Source organism: Hippopotamus amphibius, chromosome X (genome assembly GCF_030028045.1).
Source record: "Hippopotamus amphibius kiboko isolate mHipAmp2 chromosome X, mHipAmp2.hap2, whole genome shotgun sequence".
Lineage (NCBI taxonomy): Eukaryota > Metazoa > Chordata > Mammalia > Artiodactyla > Hippopotamidae > Hippopotamus > Hippopotamus amphibius.
Window position 1 is genome coordinate 119326894 of NC_080203.1, and position 22408 is coordinate 119349301.

A 22408-nucleotide genomic window follows, 5' to 3' on the forward strand; every position below is an offset into this window, starting at 1 on the left:
GATGCTGCTAAACATCCCTGCAATGCACAGTCCTGGCCCCACAACAAAAAAATTACCCGATCCCAAATATCAATAGTGTCCAGATTGAAAAACCCTGTTCTAAATGTTGTAATAGTACTTGAAATGTCTCCATTACCTAATTTACATGCCACCTTTTCATGAAATAACTTTTACTCATTAGAAGTTTTTCTAACACATGTGTGGTGTGGCTGGAGGTCTGGTTGGGTTTCTTGACTTCACAACTAAAGCTGCTGATCACCACAGGAAGCTGTGAACTAAATACAGTTGCTCTGACTTGAAAACCCAGGCGTTGCGAGGCTGCACGCTCATCCGCATATGCTAAGTGCATTTTCCACATTTGGTACTTTTTATGGGGCAAGTAAAACCCACGCTGCTTTCTCAAGATCACACAAAGATCAATCAATGCTCTCCATGGAAACATCACTCAGCTCAGGGCCAAGCAAAGCACATGTGCCCTCTCTGTGAAGGGACAGTCCTTATTTCAAAGGCTAGTAACAGGTAAGATGATAAGTATTTTCATGCCTCCTCAAAGTTTAAAAAGCATGAATTGTTTTCTTTTCAATGTAATAGCCAGAACAATCTATTAATTTTCACTCTGTTTTTTCACTGTAGAACAGAATCTGAACAGACCTAGTGAAATCACCAAGCTCCCTCTGTACTCCCTTTCCTGACCTCATCACCTCTCTCTCCTAAAGCTGCAGCTGTACTCAGTTGGGCAATGACGAATTTCTTCTAACCTGAAATGTAGACCAGCAAATTCTCTGCATCCTCTAAGACATAAGGAATACAAGGCAAAGTAAACCCAAGTCACATCTCTTTCAGTGAAGGTTTAATAGAAACATTAAGTTGCCATTCATGCTCGAGTGAATTCTTTCTATATGTGCTGAACCTTCTTTTCCTGCATCACAGACACTTGGGTTTTTCATACATTTGACTCCTGTCTCTCTTTCACCTCCTGTCCCATCCAGGCTCAAAGCATCAACACAAAGGTACATTATGTTGCTGTCTTGGTTCCTTATTCAGTGTTTTGTAAAGAAAGACAGTGATGAATGGCGTCTAGCATAAATGGAAGCAGGTGTGCCACACCTTGCCTTCCATCTCATGTCTGACATTTTCAAACACATAATAGAAAAACTGTGCTCTAACAGGGCCCAATTTGTTGCCATTTCTAAAATGCCTAAAGCGCTAGATGGATGTCTAACAGCTCTAGTTCATTTCTTCCATCTATGCATCATTATGAGAGCAATACATTCACTGGGGATGACGAGGACATTTATTCAAAGACCACCTGCCCCCAAAGGCCTAATTTTCTATGTAGAGACTTTCCTATAAAAGGAGTAAAATTTCAGCCTGCACTTAATAGCCACCTTACTATGATGAGCTCTATAAGCTGCCTGCATTTATGGCATAGTGAAGTTACATCAGAAGAGAATGATCACCTAAAGCACAGCTCTGGCTAGAAATTTCAGTCACTGAGGATTTGGGGATGTAGGGTAGGTGTTGTGAAATACGTGTATTAAATCAGCAAACAGTAAGTCTACCATGTGAGGTTCTATGGCAGGTTTAAAATGACCTGCCTTCAAGGAGTTTAAGATATAACTGAAAGGGCTTCCTAGGTGGTGCAGTGGTTAAGAATCCGCCTGCCAATGCAGGGGACACGGGTTTGATCCCTGCCCCAGGAAGATCCCACATGCCACGGAGAAACAAAGCCTGTGCACCACAACTATTGAGCCCCTGTGCTGCAACTACTGAAGCCCAGGGGCCTAGAGCCCATGCTCCACAACAAGAGAAGCCACGGCAATGAGGAGCCCATGCACCACAACAAAGAGTAGCCCCCACTCACCACAACTAAAGAAACCCTGCACGCAGCAAAAAAAGACTCAACACAGCCAATAAAATAAATTTTTTAAAAAAAGATATAACTGAAAACATAAGATATACACACACCAAAAAATTTAAAAAAAAAACACTAAAACTAAGGGCACTACAGATGTACATATTTCACTTATTGTTAACTCTCAAGTTAAAAAAAAAAGCCAAACTTCCTTTTGGGAGAGTTAAAGAATATGATATCATATGATATCCAGATGACATCAAACACAAATCAAGTGTGGATTTTCTGAAGATGTCAAGGTATGGCAGCCATATGTGGATGATTTCTAGAGTAGTCCCAATTTTGAGTATTTTATCATCTTGCCAGATCTGGTGCTGATTTGCAGTTCAGAAAATATGGTCACAGTACGTAGAGTGAAGTGCTGAATTCTCATCAGTGGGGCAGGAGGAATTTCCTAGAGAAAGACTTCTAGGGATAAGGAATCCCACCTTGAGTGGACAATTGTCCCAAGGAAAGAAGGTAGCACTTGGTCTTTCTACCCTTACATTTTGAGAGGTGATGCTCACTTTTGAACTTTTGGGCCTCTAAAAATCAACTATATTACATATCCTCATGCTAAGCACTCAAAGCATGAGAAAGAAGCAATGTACTTTTGCAAGCGATGTACTTAATCAAAGAGCAACAACCCTCAGACACAATAAAGACATTGTTTAAAAAAAAAAAAGCAAGGAATATTTTTATCCTGGTCAGGCTCTGACATTTATGTGGGAATACATAAAATGAATTCTTATTCTCTAATTAGCTGCAAAGATCCTGACCCGAGGTTATGCTTATAAAGGAAGCGAAGAGAATCAGAATTGGAGAGAAGGATGGATGCCTCAAGCCCAGTAAATCCACAGAAAACATCCCAATATGAAAGAGCTTCTGTATTGTCTCCACGAACAATTTCTTTTTCCCACCTCCCTATTTTTCCCTTGCTGAGTAGAGAATTTTCCCAAGAACCATTGGGTCAATGACAAATTGACGGAAAATGCTTCAAGCCACTTGTTCTGTCAGCATGTATAGACTCCTTTAATTCTCAAATGACTGTCTTCGGTAGCCTTCCTGTTGTTATGAGTTAGGGGTATTGATGTGTGATGAATAAATTGCACCCATTGGTTATTGTCAGGAACAGAGTTAAATTACATGTTGAAACTGGCATTCCTTTCTTAAACCTTATTGCTAAATGAAGCATGAGTGATGTGACTATGAAAGTCCTTCCTGACTCAGAGTCGAGTAAAATAAAAACAATTTCTAGATTACCGACCCCTTATAGGATAGGAAGAAAAATCCCCAACACCGCAAAATATCAGAAGACCTTCTGGAGATCCTCTTAGGGCTATGTCTCTTTCCTTCTCCTCTATCACATTAAAGCTAATATTCCTATGTAAGACCAGTGATTAAGTGCTTGAGCTCCATTTGAGAGGAAGATTAAGATAAGAATGAACTCATTTGTGAAGTTAGAAATGGCTAACTGAAGTCTATGCAGCTGGGCATCATTGGCAATGCCTCATGCTCTCATGGGGCAGACACGGCTCTAGTCTTTCACAACCTCCTGTGATTCCTTACTCTTTCCCTTGTGACTTTTTTTTTTTTTTTTTGGTTGCGCCATGCAGCATGTGGGACCTAAGTTCCCCAACCAGGGATCGAACCCATGCCTCCTGCTTTGGGAGCGCAGAGTCTTAAAACTGGACTGCCAGGGAAGTCCCTCCTTGTGACTTTTAATGGAAATAGAAAAGAAGAAAAACATTTCAACCCACCATCCTATTCATGAGGATTCAGCCCAAATTCAGGACTTTGTATAAATTATTATACATTAAGTACATCAATATATTTGAAATGGGAAACGAAAACAGGTTTGTGGATTTTTTTTTGGTAGTGCCACATAGCTCACGGGATCTTAGTCCCCAACCAGCCTCATGTCCTCGCCAGTGAAAGCACAGAGTCCTAACACTGGACCGCCAGGGAATTCCCAGGTTTATGGATTTTAAATAGCTACTGATTGCTTACCAAATGAACTTGACTTTTAAAAGTCTGCTTGGTAACTCACCCATATCCCCAACACATTTTTGTTCTGTTGTATGGAATATTTAGTAATTGAAACTGTTTATTTATTCAACAAACCAAGTAACATTTGCAGAGTTTCTAATATCTAAACAAGACTTAGTTCTTAATCTTAAGGAGCTCAGCCTAAGGAGGAAATTTTATCTAAGGTCAAAAAGAGTCATAAAGAAAATTTAAGTCATTCAGTAGTGTTATTGTTAAACCTAACTGTGATATTCTTATTCAGAAACTACTTTTTAATATTGTAACATAAAACCAGTAATTATGTTAAGAATCAAGATTTTCAGAGTAAAAGAATTATAAAATCAAAAAATTTTTGTGATACTAAAGTTACTTGGATATATCAATATGAAGTCATTTGTAAAAAATTATACGTATATAATTAAAATGCATCAAAGTGTCGTAGAAGCAATGTCACCCCAATCATCATACTTAACCTTGAACCTCTTTTTTTTTTTTCCATCAACACCCATTCCTCACTCAAAGGAACTAGGGCTCCTTGGAGAAATGGCTGATTCCAGGCCTGGGGCAGAGAAGGTACAATTATAGTCTGAAGGTACAATTATAGTTTCTTTTGGGCAAGAAAGAAAGGGAGCTTTTGAAGATTAATTGGGTCATGTCAAAATGACACCAGAGCCAGATTGAAAGTGCCCCGCCTACTGGCCAAAGTTGTGACAAATGAGCATCAATAAGAACAATGTAGTTATTTGAAATGTATTGAATCTATGAAAATCCATAAATCGAAAAAGAGAAAGCCAGGAAAAAGCCATTGGCACCATTAAAGGCAACTCTAAAACCAACTCCTTCCTTTGAAAGTTGGCGATTAAAGGAAACGAATTTGGCATTTATCCTGGAAAGGTAGCCAAATAGCTCTAATTGATAAAAGACAACTCTTCATTCCATAATGATACCAGGTAATACATATAAAAGAAATGCTGGAATTATGCAATTATTGTTTTGCAGCCCCCAACGAAATTATTGATTTGGGCAAGGATTATCAATTGGTGACTTAAAAGAAAAAAACTCAGGAGAAAAAAGATGGCGGCGAAGTAGAGAGACGTGGAGTGCATCCCTCCCCACAGATGCATTGGGAATGCACGGAAGGACGCAGTAATTCTCACAGAGAACCAGCTGAACACCAGCAGACGGCCTCGGACACCGGATGGGACTGCGGGGAGCCCGACATAGCCGGTAGGGAGGCATCTACGAGGGCTCAAAGAGGGTGAAGCGGCGGAGCTGTGGCAGACGGGAGGGAGTGAGAAACATTCGGAGGGTCCGCAGCGCAGCTCAGCGTTCCTGGACCAAGACATCTATCCGCGGCTGAACGGAGGGTCCAGGAGCGGGAGTGTGGGAGCAGGAGAGCTGGTTCAGTGTGGGAAACATTGTTGCCGGTAGGGTGACGGACCGAGAGGACAGGAGGGAGGAGGCCCGCGGAGAGGAGTGCCCGTTCCTGAGAGCTGCCCGGCCATCCGGCTGGAGGCTGCAGGTTCACTGGCGGCTGGGAGGAGCCACACGCATAGCCTCTCTCTCTCTTTCCGCCCTCTGCAACAGGCAGTGGAGAGACGCCCTGCGGGCCACCTAAGGCGCTCAGGGATAACAAGTACCCTCAGGCACTCGGGTGGGGCTAGATTAAAACCCCTTGCAACGCCAGCAGCAGGGAGGCTGCCGAGAGAAAAAAAAAAAAAAAAAGAAAAGAAAAGAAAAAAACCCCCGAGAGAGGCCCAACTCTAAGACTTTCTGTTTACGCCTGAGCCACCGGCGTCCTCTGCAACAGGCACCTCCAAGCCTGACTGAGATATCAGTGCGCCACTGCTCACTCCCTCCCAGGAGAAGGAGCCACTGTTGTACCCTCTCCCTCCCCACACACCGACGCTTACAGACGAACAATAAAGGAACCTCTGCTGGTCACAGAATAACGCAAAAAAACCCAAGGACAAGCAACCCCAAAAGTTTGGACAACCATGAGGAAACAAAGAAACACCATGCAGGCAAAGGAGCAGGAAAAAAACCCACAAGACCAAATAAATGAGGAGGAAATAGGAAAAATGCCTGAAAAGGAATTTAGAGTAATGATAGTAAAAATGATACAAAATCTCGATAACAAAATAGAGAAAGTACAAGAAACAGTTCATAAGAACTCAGAAAAACAAACAGCAATGGATAACAAAATAACTGAAATTAAAAGTACTCTAGATGCTATAACCAGCAGAATGACTGAGGCAGAAGAACGAATAAGTGAGTTGGAAGATAGAATGGGGGAAATAACTGCCACAGAGCAGGAAAAAGAAAAAATAATAAAAAGATTAGAAGACAGTCTCAGAGACCTCACTGATAACATTAAGCGTACCAACATTCGAATTATAGGCATCCCAGCAGAAGAAGAAAACAAGAAAGGGTCTGAGAAAATATTTGAAGAGGTTCTAGTGGAAAACTTCCCCAACATGGGAAAGGAAATAATTCACCAAGTCCAAGAAGCACAGAGAGTCCCATACAGAATAAACCCAAGGAGAAATACACCGAGACACATATTAATCAAACTAACGACAACTAAACACAAAGAAAAAATATTAAAAGCAGCAAGAGAAAAGCAACAAACAACATATAAGGGAAAACCCATCAGGATAACAGCTGACCTTTCCACAGAAACTCTGCAGGCCAGAAGGGAATGGCAGGATATCCTGAAAGTCCTGAAAGAGAGAAACCTACAGCCAAGAATACTCTACCCAGCAAGAATCTCATTCAGATTTGAGGGAGAAATCAAAAGCTTTCCAGACAAGCAAAAGTTAAGAGAATTCAGCACCACCAAACCAGCCTTACAACAAGTGCTAAAGGAACTTCTCTAAGTAGGAAACACAAGAAAAGGAAAACACCTACAAATACAAACTCAAAACAATTAAGAAAATGGTAATTGGAACACACATGTCAATAATCACCTTAAATGTAAATGGATTAAATGCTCCAACCAAAAGACACAGACTGGCTGAATGGATACAAAAACAAGACCCTTCTATATGCTGCCTACAAGAAACCCACTTCAGACCAAGGGATACATATAGACTGAAAGTAAAGGGATGGAAAAAGATATTCCATGCAAATGGAAGTCAAAAGAAAGCTGGAGTAGCAATACTCATATCAGACAAATTAGACTTGAAAGTAAAGACTATTAAAAGAGACAAGGAAGGACACTCCATAATGATCAAGGGATCCATCCAAGAAGAACAGATCACAATGGTAAATATCTATGCCCCCAATATAGGAGCACCTCAATACATAAGGCAAATGCTAACAGCTATAAAAGGGGACATTGACAGGAACACAATAATAGTGGGAGACTTGAACACCCCACTTACATCAATGGACAGATCATCCAAACAGAAAATAAATAAAGACACACAAGCTTTAAATGACACATTAGACCATCTCGACTTAATTGATATTTATAGGACATTCCATCCAAAAACGACAGACTACACTTTCTTCTCAAGTGCACATGGAACATTTTCCAGGATAGATCACATCTTGGGTCACAAATCAAACCTCAGCAAATTCAAGAAAATTGAAATCATATCAAGCATCTTCTCAGACCACAACGCCATGAGACTAGATATCAATTACAGGAAAAAAACTGCAAAAAAGACAAACACATGGAGGCTAAACAATTCACTCTTAAACAACCAAGGAATCACTAAAGAAATCAAAGAGGAAATCAAAAAATATCTAGAAACAAATGACAACGAAAACACAACAACCCAAAACCTATGGGATGCAGCAAAAGCAGTTCTAAGGGGGAAGTTTATAGCAATACAGTCCTACCTTAAGAAACAAGAAAATGATCGAATAAACAACCTAACCTTACACCTAAAACAACTAGAGAAAGAAGAACAAAGAAACCCTAAAGTGAGCAGAAGAAAAGAAATCATAAAGATCAGAGTAGAAATAAATGAAAAAGAAAGGAAAGAAACCATAAGAAAAATAAATAAAACTAAAAGCTGGTTCTTTGAGAAGATTAACAAAATTGATAAACCATTAGCCAGACTCATCAAGAAAAAAAGGGAGAAGATGCAAATCAACAGAATTAGAAATGAAAAAGGAGAAGTAACAACGGACACCTCAGAAATACAAAAGATCATGAGAGACTACTACAAGCAACTATATGCCAATCAATTGGATAACCTGGAAGAAATGGATATATTCTTAGAAAAATACAATCTTCCAAGACTGAACCAGGAAGAAATAGAAACCATGAACAGACCAATCACAAGTACGGAAATTGAGGCAGTGATTAAAAATCTCCCAACACACAAAAGCCCAGGACCAGATGGGTTCACAGGCGAATTCTATCAAACATTTCGAGAAGAGTTAACACCTATCCTTCTCAAACTCTTCCAAAATATTGCAGAAGGCGGAGCACTCCCAAACTCATTCTACGAGGCTACCATCACCCTGATACCAAAACCAGGCAAAGATGTCACAAAAAAAGAAAACTATAGACCAATATCACTGATGAATATAGATGCAAAAATCCTCAACAAAATACTAGCTAACAGACTGCAACAGCACATTAAAAAAATCATACACCATGATCAAGTGGGGTTTATCCCTGGGATGCAAGGATTCTTCAATATACGCAAATCAATCAACGTGATACATCATATCAACAACTTGAAGGATAAAAACCATATGATCATTTCAATAGATGCAGAAAAAGCTTTTGACAAAGTTCAACATCCATTTATGATCAAAGCTCTCCAGAAAATGGGCATAGAAGGAAATTACCTCAACATAATAAAAGCCATATATGCAAAACCAAAAGCCAACATTGTTCTCAATGGAGAAAAACTGGAAGAATTCCCCCTAAAAACAGGAACAAGACAAGGGTGTCCACTCTCACCACTATTATTCAACATAGTTTTGGAAGTTTTAGCCACAGCAATCAGAGAAGAAAAAGAAATAAAAGGAATCCAAATTGGAAAAGAAGTAAAATTGTCACTCTTTGCAGATGACATGATATTATATATAGAAAACCCTAAAGACTCTACCAGAAAACTGCTAGCACTAATTGATGAGTTTAGTAAAGTAGCAGGATACAAAATTAATGCACAGAAATCTCTAGCATTCCTATACACTAACAACGGAAGAGCAGAAAGAGAAATTAAGGAAACTCTCCCATTCACCATTGCAACCAAAAGAATCAAATACCTAGGAATAAACCTGCCTAAGGAGGCAAAAGATCTGTATGCAGAAAACTTTAAGACATTGATGAAAGAAATCAAAGACGACACAAACAGATGGAGGGACATACCATGTTCCTGGATTGGAAGAATCAACATCGTGAAAATGTCTGTACTACCCAAAGCAATTTACAGATTCAATGCAATCCCGATCAGATTGCCAATGGCATTTTTCACAGAACTAGAGCAAGAAATCTTACGATTTGTATGGAAACGCAAAAGACCCCGAATAGCCAAAGCAATCTTGAGAAGGAAAAATGGAGTTGGTGGAATTAGGCTTCCTGACTTCAAACTATACTACAAGGCCATAGTGATCAAGACAGTATGGTACTGGCACAAAAATAGAAAGGAAGATCAATGGAATAGAATAGAGAACTCAGAAGTAAGCCCAAACACATATGGGCACCTTATCTTTGACAAAGGAGGCACGAGTATACAATGGAAAAAAGACAGCCTCTTCCATAAGTGGTGCTGGGAGAACTGGGCAGCAACATGCAAAAGAATGAAATTAGAACACTTCCTAACACCATACACAAAAATAAACTCCAAATGGATTAAAGACCTACATGTAAGGCCAGACACTATAAAACTCCTAGAGGAAAACATAGGCAGAACACTATATGACATCCATCAAAGCGCCATCCTTTTTGACCCACCTCCTAGAATCATGGAAATAAAATCAAGAATAAACACATGGGACCTCATGAAACTTAAAAGCTTTTGCACAGCAAAAGAAACCATAAACAAGACTAAAAGGCAACCCTCAGAGTGGGAAAAAATAATTGCCTATGAAACAATGGACAAAGGATTAACCTCCAAAATATACAAGCAGCTCATGCAGCTTAATACCAAAAGAGCAAATAACCCAATCCACAAATGGGCAGAAGACCTAGATAGACATTTCTCCAAAGAAGACCTACAGATGGCCAACAAACACATGAAAAGATGCTCCACGTCACTAATCATCAGAGAAATGCAAGTCAAAGCCACAATGAGGTATCACCTCACACCAGTCAGAATGGCCATCATCACAAAGTCTGGAAACCACAAATGTTGGAGAGGGTGTGGAGAAAAAGGAACTCTCCTGCACTGTTGGTGGGAATGTAAATTGGTACAGCCACTATGGAAAACAATTTGGAGGTTCCTTAAAAAACTACAAATAGAACTACCATATGATCCAGTAATCCCACTACTGGGCATATACCCAAAGAAAACCATAATCCCTAAAGAAACTTGTACCATAATGTTTATTGCAGCACTCTTTACAATAGCCAGGACATGGAAGCAACCTAAATGCCCATCAACAAATGAATGGATACAGAAGATGTGGCATATATATACAATGGAATATTACTCAGCTATAAAAAGGGATGAGATGGAGCTATATGTAATGAGGTGGATAGAACTACAGTGTGTCATACAGAGTGAAGTAAGTCAGAAAGAGAAGGACAAATATTGTATGCTAACTCACATATACGGAATCTAAAAATGGTACTGTTGGACTCAGTGACCAGAACAAGGAAGCAGATACAGAGAATGGACTGGAGAACTCGAGGTATGGGAGGGGGCGGGGGGTGAAGGGGAAACTGAGACGAAGCGAGAGGGTAACACAGACATATATATACTACCAACTGTAAAATAGTCAGTGGGAAGTTGTTGTATAACAAAGGGAGTCCAACTCGAGGATGGAAGATGCCTTTGAGGACTGGGGCGGGGAGGGTGGGGGGGCTTGGGGGGGGGCGTCAAGGAAGGGAGGGAAGATGGGGATATGTGTATAAAAACGGATGATTGAACCTGGTGTACCCCCCCCAAAAATAAATAAATAAATAAATAAATAAAATAAATAAAAGAAAAAAACTATTAGGGGGATGGTTGATGAGGAATGAGGCATTCATGCGGTGTCGAGAAAAACCAAACAATTTTCGAACTCTGGTCTTGAAGAGTAAAACTTAAGTGTATGGCAGAGAGATCAAGCTGTCATCACTGTAATCCAGGGTTAAGTCTCTGCATCACGAATGGTAGAACAAGCAGATATCACAGGTCATCTGATGTGACTTTTATAATGTACCCATCATCTGTGATGAATTCTTGCAGCAAATATTAAATGTGTACCCAACAAGCTTTAAGAGCCAACTTCCACTTTACAGGAAACACAGCCAAATACAGCAAAGTGACACCACAAGGAACCAACCACACAAATCCAGAAAGTGAAATATTTTTATGGGCAACTCGCCCATCAGTAAGTCAAGGTCATGAAAAAGAGACTGTTTTGGAATAAAAGAGACTTAAAGAAATAACCACATGCAGTGGGTGGTCCTATAGTGAATTCTGATTGATTAAAGGGCATTTTGGAAGCAACTGGGAAATTTTGAATATTGACTACATATTAGCTTTAGTGAGCATAATTTTAGCTTTTAAGTGTGATAGTTATTTTGCCCAAGATGATTTTTTTTCAGATCTTTATTGGAGTATAATTGCTTTCCACTGTTGTGGCAGTTTCTGCTGTACCACAAAGTGAATCAGCTGTGTTTATACATATATCCCCATATCCCCTCACTCTTGAGCCTCCCTATCCCACCCCTCTAGGTCATCACTAATGGCAAGAGTAAAGGCGCAGATGTAGAGAATCGGCAAGATGATTTGTAAAAATGCATACTCAGTAGCTTGTTTAGAGTGGTGTGAAACACAAGCCAAGCCTAGAGCTAAGTGTGGTCTGTGAACCAGCAGCATAGGCATCATCTGGGATCTTGTTAGAAATGCAAGCTCTCAGTCTTCACCCCAGAACTACTGAATCAAGAGTCTGCAGTTCAAGATCCCCTGGGGATTTCTCTGCACATTGCAGTTTAAGAAGCACAGTTGTAATACATGTATCTTGCTACATGGGAAACCACTGAAGAATGTTGTGACAGGGATGTCGGTTGCTTCTGCCTCCAGCTCCCAGTGCACTGATGTGCCCCATTCCATCCAAAAATGGATTGGGGGAATTCCCTGGCGGTCCAGTGGTTAGGACTTGGAGCTCTCACTGCCAGGGGCCCAGGTTTCAATCCCTGGTTGGGAAACTAAGATCCGCAAGCCGCAGGGAGCAGCCAAAAAGAAAAAAAGAAAACCAAAAATGAATTGGGACCTAGCCCCTTAGTCCACAGGACTCAGGCTCTAGTTTATCTATCTACCCTCTTTGCTCTCCTCCTGTCTTATAACTGCTCCTAGTGGCTCCCAATTTTCAGCTCCAGTGGTAAGGAGAGTCTGGTCAGAAGAGGTGGTATTGTACTCAGTGGAGTGAAGCAGTCATCCACTGAATATGGAAAATTCTCCTGAGGGGAGGGGGAGAGACGGCACCCTCTGTGACTTGTTTCTGTCACATCCCTTCCTTTTTCCCCCAGGTTCTGCTTAGAGTGAGCTCTGCAGGTTCCCTCTTAATCTTTTCCAAGACTTAATACCATCCCTTACTGGTATACTGGTTTAAATAGTGCCCCCTGCAAAATTCATGTCCACGCAGAAACTAGAATGTGACTTTATTTGGAGATAAAGTCTTGGCAGTTGTAATCAAGTTAAGATGAAGTCATACTGGAGTAGGGTGAGCCCTAAATCCATTTTGAGTATTGTACTTATAAGAAGCGGGAAATTTGGACAAAGACACACACAGGGAGAATGTCATGTGACAATGGAGGCAGAGATTGGAGTGATGTATCTACAAGCCAAGGAACGCCAAGGACTGCCAGCAGACAACAGAAGCTGGAACAGGCCAGGAAGGATCCTCCCCTAAAGCCTTCAGAGCCTTGCCCACACCTTGGTTTCAGACTTCTAGCCTCCAGAACTGTGCAAGAATAAATTTCTGTTGTTTTAAGCCACTGAGTTTATGGTGCTTTGTTACAACAGTCCTAGGAAACTAATACACTGGGCAGTCCTCCCATCCTAAATTCAAAAGGAAGAATGTGAATATTAACATTCATCAAGTGTCTATTGTGAGCAAGACACTGGACTATACTTTCTATGCAATTATCTAATTTAATTCTAAAATCATCCTATCAATTAGATAACTTTATCCTCCATTCTACAGATTAGAAACCTGAAGCTGAGGGAAATCAAACACCTTGTCTAAATTTATAAAGTTAATGAATGGCAGAGTGGGACTTAATGCATCTGATTCCACAGCCCATGCATTTAATCACCATGCTGTGAAGGTCAAGATGAAAATAGGATCATATTTTGAGCAGGATTTTTCAACTGCATGTCCCACGATCATTTCTCATATGGATTTGTATCATTTTCCAGCCAGAAGGCAGCAAAAGCCAGGGCCCTGTAAAACTAGGGACCCGGGGACACTCAGAAGGCCACAAGTCCTAGCCTTTCAATTACCCTATCTATCAGAGTGGCTTTTTTATTCTCACTTACTGGTGTCTCCATTGTTTCTGAATACAGCTCATGTCACAATTGAACCTAAAATAGCTTTCAGTCAGCTCTATCCTATTAGATATTCGAAATACTCAGTCTTTTATTCTTGTTAGGACAGAGATAAAGCCAAAAAAATATGATCTGAACCATATATTACCGTTGCCTAGGTGAAAAATGCCTGAGTTAAATAATCATTAGCTTCCTGCACTAGCTAACAGCCAGAAAGCTCAGTTTAAAATACACCAGTATTTTTACTCAATTGCCTCTTTGTCTCTTCTGCAAAACCCAGAGACAAATCCTCATCATTATCAAGAGTGACATCTGGGGAAAGAGACTGCTAAGGAGCAGGTCAAAGTTACCATTGAATGATTAACAACTTAGATGTGAATTTATGTTCCAGTAGTCTCAATATTTTATGAGAATTATAGGCTTTTGAATTACTACTACTTAAGTGTCTAAATAACCGGTAAACTTATAAGAATCCTGAAATGATTAAAGTGGTTTTTTTTTAGGGTAGGGAGGCTATTTTTGTTTTCAGTGCTAGAGCCCAGTAAGGTAGGGGGATTAGTCACAATGCAAAGCCAGAAATATTTGGGTTTTCTTTTCTTTAATTGATTTTTTAAACCATTTTAACAAATATCTCACTGACCTCAAGTTCTTGAGGCTGCTCTATTTTGTTTTCAGCTCCTGTTGCTTCTCATGTAGCCTATTAAATTAGCCCAGGGCAGGGAGTGGTGGGGAGGGGGGATCATGTGTGGTGCTAGAGTTAGTCCTCATCTATGTTACATTGTCTTTATTTCTTTCTACTTACATAGAGCTTTAGAGTTTCAAACCTCTTATTGTATTTGATGTTCTGCCTACAAGAGGTAGGCAGAAAAGACATTACTGTGGTGGCCCCTTGTGAAAAGAGAGCTTGTTTTGAGGTTCTGGCAAATGAGCTTTAGGACTCAGATACTCTTGACCACCCATAGGCTTTGGGAGGGGCCGACATAAGGAGGAAGGGGACTCCCACTTAGCCAGTCAGATCAGTGGAAACAATCCTGGCAACCAGTTCAGTAACAGATGCTCCAGCCAGATGGCCCTTTCATTCATTTTACACATGAGGAAACTGAGGCCCATTCACGTAACAGATTCATTTGACAAATATTTATTGAACACTGGGCTTGGGATACAGTATCTCGAGTTGCATTCTAATGAGGGGAGTGGACATTTACCCAATAGATAACTGTTCTGAAGAAAAAGCAGGGTAAGGAGATAGAGAGGGATGGGGGTGCTGTTTTCGATAAAGCACTTAAGGAAGCCTTCTCGAAGATGCCATTCAAGCAGATCCCTGCAGGCAGTGGGGGAGTTAGCTCATGAATATCCAGGGCAAGTGTATGCCACTTAGAGGGAATGGCAAGTGCAAAGGCTCTGAGGCAGGAACATACTTGGAGAGTTCAGCAGCTGGGAGGGCAGTGTGACTGAGCAGAGAGAAGGAAGGGAAGAATGAAAGGAGATGAGGTCAGTCTCATGGGGGGATGGGCTGGGGCAAGGAATATTATGTGGAACCTCATATGATATGAATTCTCAATTTCTTTCTAAATGCCGTGAGAAACTATTGTGGGTTTTAGACAGGGAAGTGACATGATCTGGCTGGCACTTTTAAAGAATCACTCCACCTGCTATGTTGAGAAAAAATTGTAAACTGGACAAGAGGGAAAGAAGGGATAGTGGTCCAGGCAAGAGATGATGGTGGAAAAAAGAGAGATGATGGTAGTGATGAGAAGACAGCAGAATCAGAATATTTTTCTAAGAGAAATCTGAGAGAATTACTCAGCTTTCTGGGTAATTAAGAATTGGGATGGAAGTATGAGGGAAAGAGACGAATCAGGAGTGACTCGTTTGGGGCCTGAATAATTGAGTGAACTGTAATCCCATTAATTTAGATCAGGGGTCAGCAAACTTTTTCTGTAAAGGGCCAGATGGTAAATTTCTTCAGCTTTACAGGCCAATCTCTGTTGCAACTAATCAACTCTGCCGTGAAATGTGAAAACAGCCATAGATAATAAGTAAATGAATGGGCATGGCTGTGTTCCAATAAAACTTTATGAAACAGATTTGCTCATGATCGCACAGCTGATATGGAGCCAGAATAAGAACTTAGATCTACTGATCCCCACTCTGCTGTTCTTTCTACTGTTCAGCCTCTTCTAATAAAATTGCTCATACCACCAACAGTATGTGAGAATCAGAGTGTACAAGGCCAGCACTATTTTAAACACCACCAGGCATTCAGTACCATCCACTGGGCACCTGCAAATGGCAGAGGTGAAGTTTAGCAGTGCACATCCCTGAGAGAGAGCAGAGTCTCCCATCACACTCCTATTCTAAGTGGTATGTTCACATGTGTGCTTGTATAAGGTGTTCCACGTTGTCCTACTTACATCAACTTTCAGTAAGGTCACTACAGTGAACTTGGGGCATGCTGTTCTTTGTCAGAGTAAATTTGCAAAATATTGCCAATCAAGAAAGGAGAAAAATATCCTACTTCATCATTTCAATAGCTCTCACAAGATGAACCTAAAATCGAGGTTTCTTTTTTTCCTTTTTGGCTTCTGCCAAGAGATAAAAGAGATTCTAGCTGTATCTCCTGTAACAACCTGTAATTACTGCAGTGATTAACAGCCGCCACCTTTTCTGTTTCCTTGGGCCTCTTCTGTTACGTCTCTGACTACAGGTCGTAGAGGTTAGCAGTAACATGGCTTCAACAGGAAGTGTCTGCATCTCAGTTTTTATTGGCTTTTCTCCTCATTGGCAGCCTCCACATTGGCATCTACAGCTTATTTCTGTGTGTCCATCAGTAGCCAATCATTCAAAACTCTCCATGGCTTTCTCATCCTAACCTCAAGGCCCCTTGAGCTCTTCCACCCCATGTTGAAACCACTTCCATAATGCTTTCAGGGTTACAGGAGAATCTAGATCTTCTCTTATACCACTAAGAAGTGACAAAAGACATGGGAGTTGGTCTCGTGCCCTTGCTACCTGGACCCTCCTAGACGGGCCCCCATTTCCACTCTAGATGACCCATAATGGGGAAACCTTAGGCTCTTTGATCTCTTTTCTGGTTCAAGCCTAGAAATAGAGTACAAGATTCTCTGCCCTCAGATTCCCAAACGTGTGTGAAGGATTTCTCATGCTCATACCCAGTGGCGTGCTAGAGCCAACTTATATAGACTCACTAGAGCCAATTGTGTATATTTCTTTCCAACTCCGCTATCAATGATGTTGTCTTGGTAACTTGAAATTGGCCATGCATGGTGGGAGTAGTTACACAATAGAAAGTCGAGAACACTATAATTCCAGCTTTTTTTTCTTTGTTTTTTCATCTGTTAAACATTTACCAGTACATCACTGCCCGTAACCACTTCATGACCTGATGGGGATGGGGGATACGGGGGTCACAAAGGCCCTTCTGAAGGACATATCAATGTCTAAGGTATTGTCTCTCTCTGTTTCACCTCTCCTCTCACTTGTCAACCTGTGGGAACTTCTAAGTGTAATGTAGTAGAACTTTCATCAGGAATTCTTCCTAAATCTACTGTTTAAGGCACCTGGGTCCCACCTCCACACATTCCAGTTTCATTGGCACAGGTGCAGCCTTGGCATTGGGAATTTTAAACTCCCCAGGTGATTCTAACATGCAACGAAGTTTGGGAACAACTGTTTTAAGGCATTGGTTCTCCACCCTGCTTGCACATTAGCATTACCTGGGATATATATAGATATATATATCTATATATATACGACTGCCCACCAAAAATCAATTAAAGTTGAATCTTTTCAGGTAAAAGCCAGGTACTGGTAAGTTTTAAAGCACCCACAGGTGATGCCAATGCTAGGAGAAGATTGAGAACTGCTGGTTTGTAGCATAAATTTCTGCTCCATTGATGTTAAAAACTATTCTTGTATAGCTCAATCCCTTTTCTCTGAATCTATTTAGAAACTCAAAAGCTGTGACATGTCATGTCTTTCTCTCTATTTTCCTGCTATAACCATCCTACCTTGTGGGGAATCTGTATAGAAAGGTTTCACTGCTGCTTGAATGGTGCAAGAGAGAGAGAGGTAAATGTGAATTCCTGTAAATGAATAACAAACGGGTTATTATCTAAATATTACTCCACTACAAGGCTTTAAAACAAAGCTTTAAAAACTAGATTCACTAGTTTTCTTCAAGAAAAAGGAAAAATGGTGTAATTTCTAGGTATCTTAGTCAGGGCCCTTAGAACAGAACACCATACAGTGGGTGAGTCAAAAACAACATATTTCTCACAATTCTGGAGGCTGGGAAGTCCAAGATCAAGGCACTGGCAGATTCTGCGTCTGGCAAGGGCCCACTTCCTGGTTCACACATGAGTGTCCTCTCACGGCAGAGGATTGAGGGAACTCTCAGAGTCTACTTCATAAGGGCACAAATCCCATTCATGACGGCTCCATCCCCATGACTTAATCACCCCCAAAGGCCCCCGCCTCCTAATACCATCACATTGAGGGTTAGGTTTCAACATATGAATTTTAAAGGGACACAAACTTTCAGTCCATAGCACTTGGCTTCTGTTGTCTTGTTGGTTTGTTTGCTTTTTTAGAGTTTACTTTGTTTTTCATTCTGGTTTCATTTTTCAGAAGCTCAGATCATTTTAATGAACTCGTGACAATGAGTCTCTACAGGCAATAAGTCTCTAAGTTAGTTAATAAGTTAGTATAATTACTGTGTAGCCAAATTATTTCACATTGTGAAAGCTTGTTCCTCTACAATGCACAATTAAATCCTGTCCTCTGGTTTTTTTCCCACTAAAAATCCAGTTAGATACTTAATAACTCTCATTATTTTTATAATCTCACAGCTCAGTGAACCTTCAATTCACTTCTCCCTACAAGATATCTCCCGCTTCCATTGAGATTTATCCAGGAGTTCCGCCAACAGATCTATACACTCAGTGATGGTGGTGGTAGTAATGGTGTTGGTAAAAACACTAAATTAGTTACTAGCTTCACTGTTTCAGTGTGCTATGGAGATGTGTCCTATAAATACATCAACATTACTACCTCATCTAAGTCATTTGGCAGATATAACAAGCTCAAATGCAGAATGGGAAGCAGCACTCTCAAGTCAGACTGGCATGCATTTGAATCCCACCTCTGCCACCAAATAGACATGTGGCTTTGGCAAGTTATTTTTCCTCTCTTGGGCTCAGTTTCCTCACCCATTAACCAGAGATGATAATACTTTTCTTAGAGATATGTTACAAGAATCACAGTTAATGCATTTAGACCTAGGAATTTAATACATTAAATGGGTCTCTTTAATTACTATTTTCAGGTCTAAGCTTAGCCACATGACCACACCACATACTGTATTAGTGTGCTTTCTCACAAGCAGAGAGAAACTGTAAGCTTTCATTTTCCCTTTTAATTTTAATGCAGCCACTAACCTATACCTAGCATTCAGCATATCATGTGTGTGCCAGAGGTTGTAGTAAAGAAAGGGCAGGGAGACAAGAAAAAGAAAGGAGTGGGAAGTACAGTGCACAAATTATCAATTTTCATCTTCAAACCCCCAAAATCACCGATAAGTATTAATATGCAAAGGGAAATTTGTTCCATTAGAAAATTATTTGGATACCACCCTCATTCTTATTTCCAGAGTTCATCATTTCTCAGTGCTCTTCTAATTCTTCAGATGACATAGAGAGCTTCTATTGGGTATAAGAATTATTTTCTCCTCCTGTATATGCCTCCAGCAGCACTTTTTTATCTCTACACAACACTTCTTCTCTTCATCTAATATGTCCCTTTACAGATTTGTCTCTTTCCCCCTCTCTAGTGTTTCTCAACCTCGGCTGCACTTTGGAATCACCTGGAGAACTTTATAAGATATGAAAGTCTGGGTTCTATTCCCCCCAAATATGATTTTGTTGAACTGGGGGTGCAACTTAAGCATGGGTTTTTTTTTTAAAGCTCTCCAGGTGACTATAGTCTATAACCAAGTTTCAGACCCCCTAGCCAACTCCCTTCCTAGACTACTGAGAGCACCACGTAGGCAATGCCATCCTCAGCTTCGTGTGCCTGCTGCATAGCATAGTGGCTGGCATAAGAATTACTCAATAAATGCAGGTGGATATTTAAGATCTTGTCATTTCTGATTCTCTCCCAACGGAAAAAGGAAATAATCAGGATATCCCTAATATTCTGATCCTAGAATCTTGGGTCCAACAATCCCAGGGGCTCTTGTAATTAGATTCTCATGTTCACTAGTTGGCTCAGGCCCTGGATACTGATGACACTAGTGGTGGTCCCCCAACCCTTCTTTCATATAGTAAATAGATACAGAATAATTTCATGTCATTTGGAAGCCTGAGAGAGAGAGCTGTCATCAATCCTATTCACAAAGGAAAAGTGAGATTGTCCTCCCAGGAAATGCTTAATGGAAACAAAAAGAATACTGCAGCAAAATTTCCTTCTTAGTGGATAACTCCATCCAAATTGAGGCATGAAAGCCAATCGATAAATATGGCAACATGTGATTTTATTCCATAATCTCCACTGCAACTCCTTACGCCTAATCATGTTTCATCTGGGAAATGTCTACTGAGCGGATATTTTGTGTGAGGTTCTAAAATACGTGCTATGAGAAATATAAGGAAGATCTGGTATAATAAAAAATACATCAAGATTGCAGAGTACTTTGAATTTACAAAGTACATGACACTTTCTAAACTTTATACTTTAAAAGTCTTGTTCAACCCCATCATATGCCAATAAACTCACAAAATTGTCCAGTCCCTCCTTCCCTCTCTTTGCCATGGTTACAGCAAATTCTAACACTTTAGTTTCCACATCTAAAGCCAGCCTCACAAGAAAATAAGTTATTACTTGCCCGGGCATAATTTAAGAAGTTCTAGAAAGATCTCACAGCCAAAAACACCTACCTTCCTCGCCCACATCTGAAATTCCAACATTTGAGATTCTTCCCTTCTTGATATCCTATTGGGAGGAGTAGGAGAAAACTCTTACAACTTAATGAATTTATCAGCTGCTCCTTATCCCAGGGAGCATGGGAGAAGGAGAGCAGGATCAGTGAAAATCTGGTGGAGAAAGAAGAAAGAGATGCTGGGGAGCCTGGAAAACAAATTTCTCCATCTCCATATCACACTCAAGGTCAGTGCTGAGCACTGCCCCGTTTCTGCTTTGGGTAAAGGGATCATACGCTCAAAATGTCCAAAAACAGACCTTAACTCCTCTCCTTCTGTCTCAGTAAACTCCCTAAGTTTGCTTTCACTTGCTTGACATATTTTGTTTGTGTTCTTAAACCTTCTGAATAAGAATTGCATATAAACGTCTCAATATCGCCTGACATGGGGGGGGAGGGGGAGGTGCGGGGGTGGGGTGGGCTGGGGGGGTATTTCTTAACAGGGCCCTATTGGCATTTTGGATGAGACAACTGTTTCTCGTGCTAGACATTTTCCCTCCCTCCCCCACCTCAGCACTTGGAAGTAGCACACCCCCCGGTTATTGTGACAATCAAAAATGCTCCCACACTCTTCCAAATGCTCACTGGAAGGGTGGTACTGGCGTGGGTTCAGAATCGCTCATTTTGCATCCTGAGCAAGACACAAAAGGCTCACAGCCGTCTTGTAGAGGCATTTTGCCTGCAGAACTTTGAAGATGAAGTTGTCATCTTATCCTACCACCTTCAATAACAAAGCAAAAATTAGAAACTATCCAAACACATGACACCTTTCCGCAAGAAATAAACCAGAAAGGAATCTCCCCTCCCTCTTGCAAGAGCTTAAACATCACATGTATTCCTCTTAGGCCTTCCCTGAATTGAATGTTTCTCAATAAAACTCCAAAATACTTTAAATTTATTTTGAAAGCTTTGAAGAGAATTACCAAAGTAGTGATGTCTGAGACATTACTCAACATAACTTGAACTTGACCTCAGACAGGGAAGTTTTGTCTACAGGAGGAACATTTCAGTGTCCCCAAGGGGGCGCCATAACCCCTTCACAAGTCTACCAGCCCTCTGTTCTGTGGTTAGGTTGGTCTGCAGCCCAGTTCCATTATCAGGCGGTTGGTAGCAAAGAATAACTCTCCAATGTGATTGCCTGGAGACCAACCAGGCCAATTCTGGTAACCTCGTGGTACTTGGGTTGCACTGAGGTCGCGTAATCCATCCTGCTTGGATCTCTTCCAGCAACACAGTTTGCGTATCTTTGGCCATGAGTGATCTGAAGGTGAACCAAACTGTCTTGTTTCCAAATGATGAACCCCAAATTAACCCAATTTCCAAGGTACTAAGCATTCCTTTGCAAGGGCTCCTTGAGCACTTCCATCCATTCAGACATTCAGTGCCTGTATTCATCTTGCCAAGAAAGAATTTGAATTGTTTCTCCAATTCCCCAAGGCTAAGCAATAACCTAAGATATTCCAAGTCTAAATGCTGAAGCATTGCCTTCAGGCAGTACAAGGTTTTGTTCTCACCTTGTCAGCAACAGATGATAATCACTTTTTCCCATATCCATCCAATTGGTATCAATTCTCATTTTGTGTGTGTGTGTTGTGTAAATTTTAAAGACAGACCCAGCACTACTGCTCTTGGGTATATATCCAAAAGAAATAAGTACCCAAACAGCCCTGTTTTGTACACTGTCCACAAAAATACTCTTACAAGAATGTTTAAATCAGGTTTTCTCTTAGTAGGCAAAAACCCCAGAAAAATTCAACAAGAGACTAAATAAACACTGTGGCACATCCATAAAATTGGATCCTCTCTGGCAATAAAAAGGAA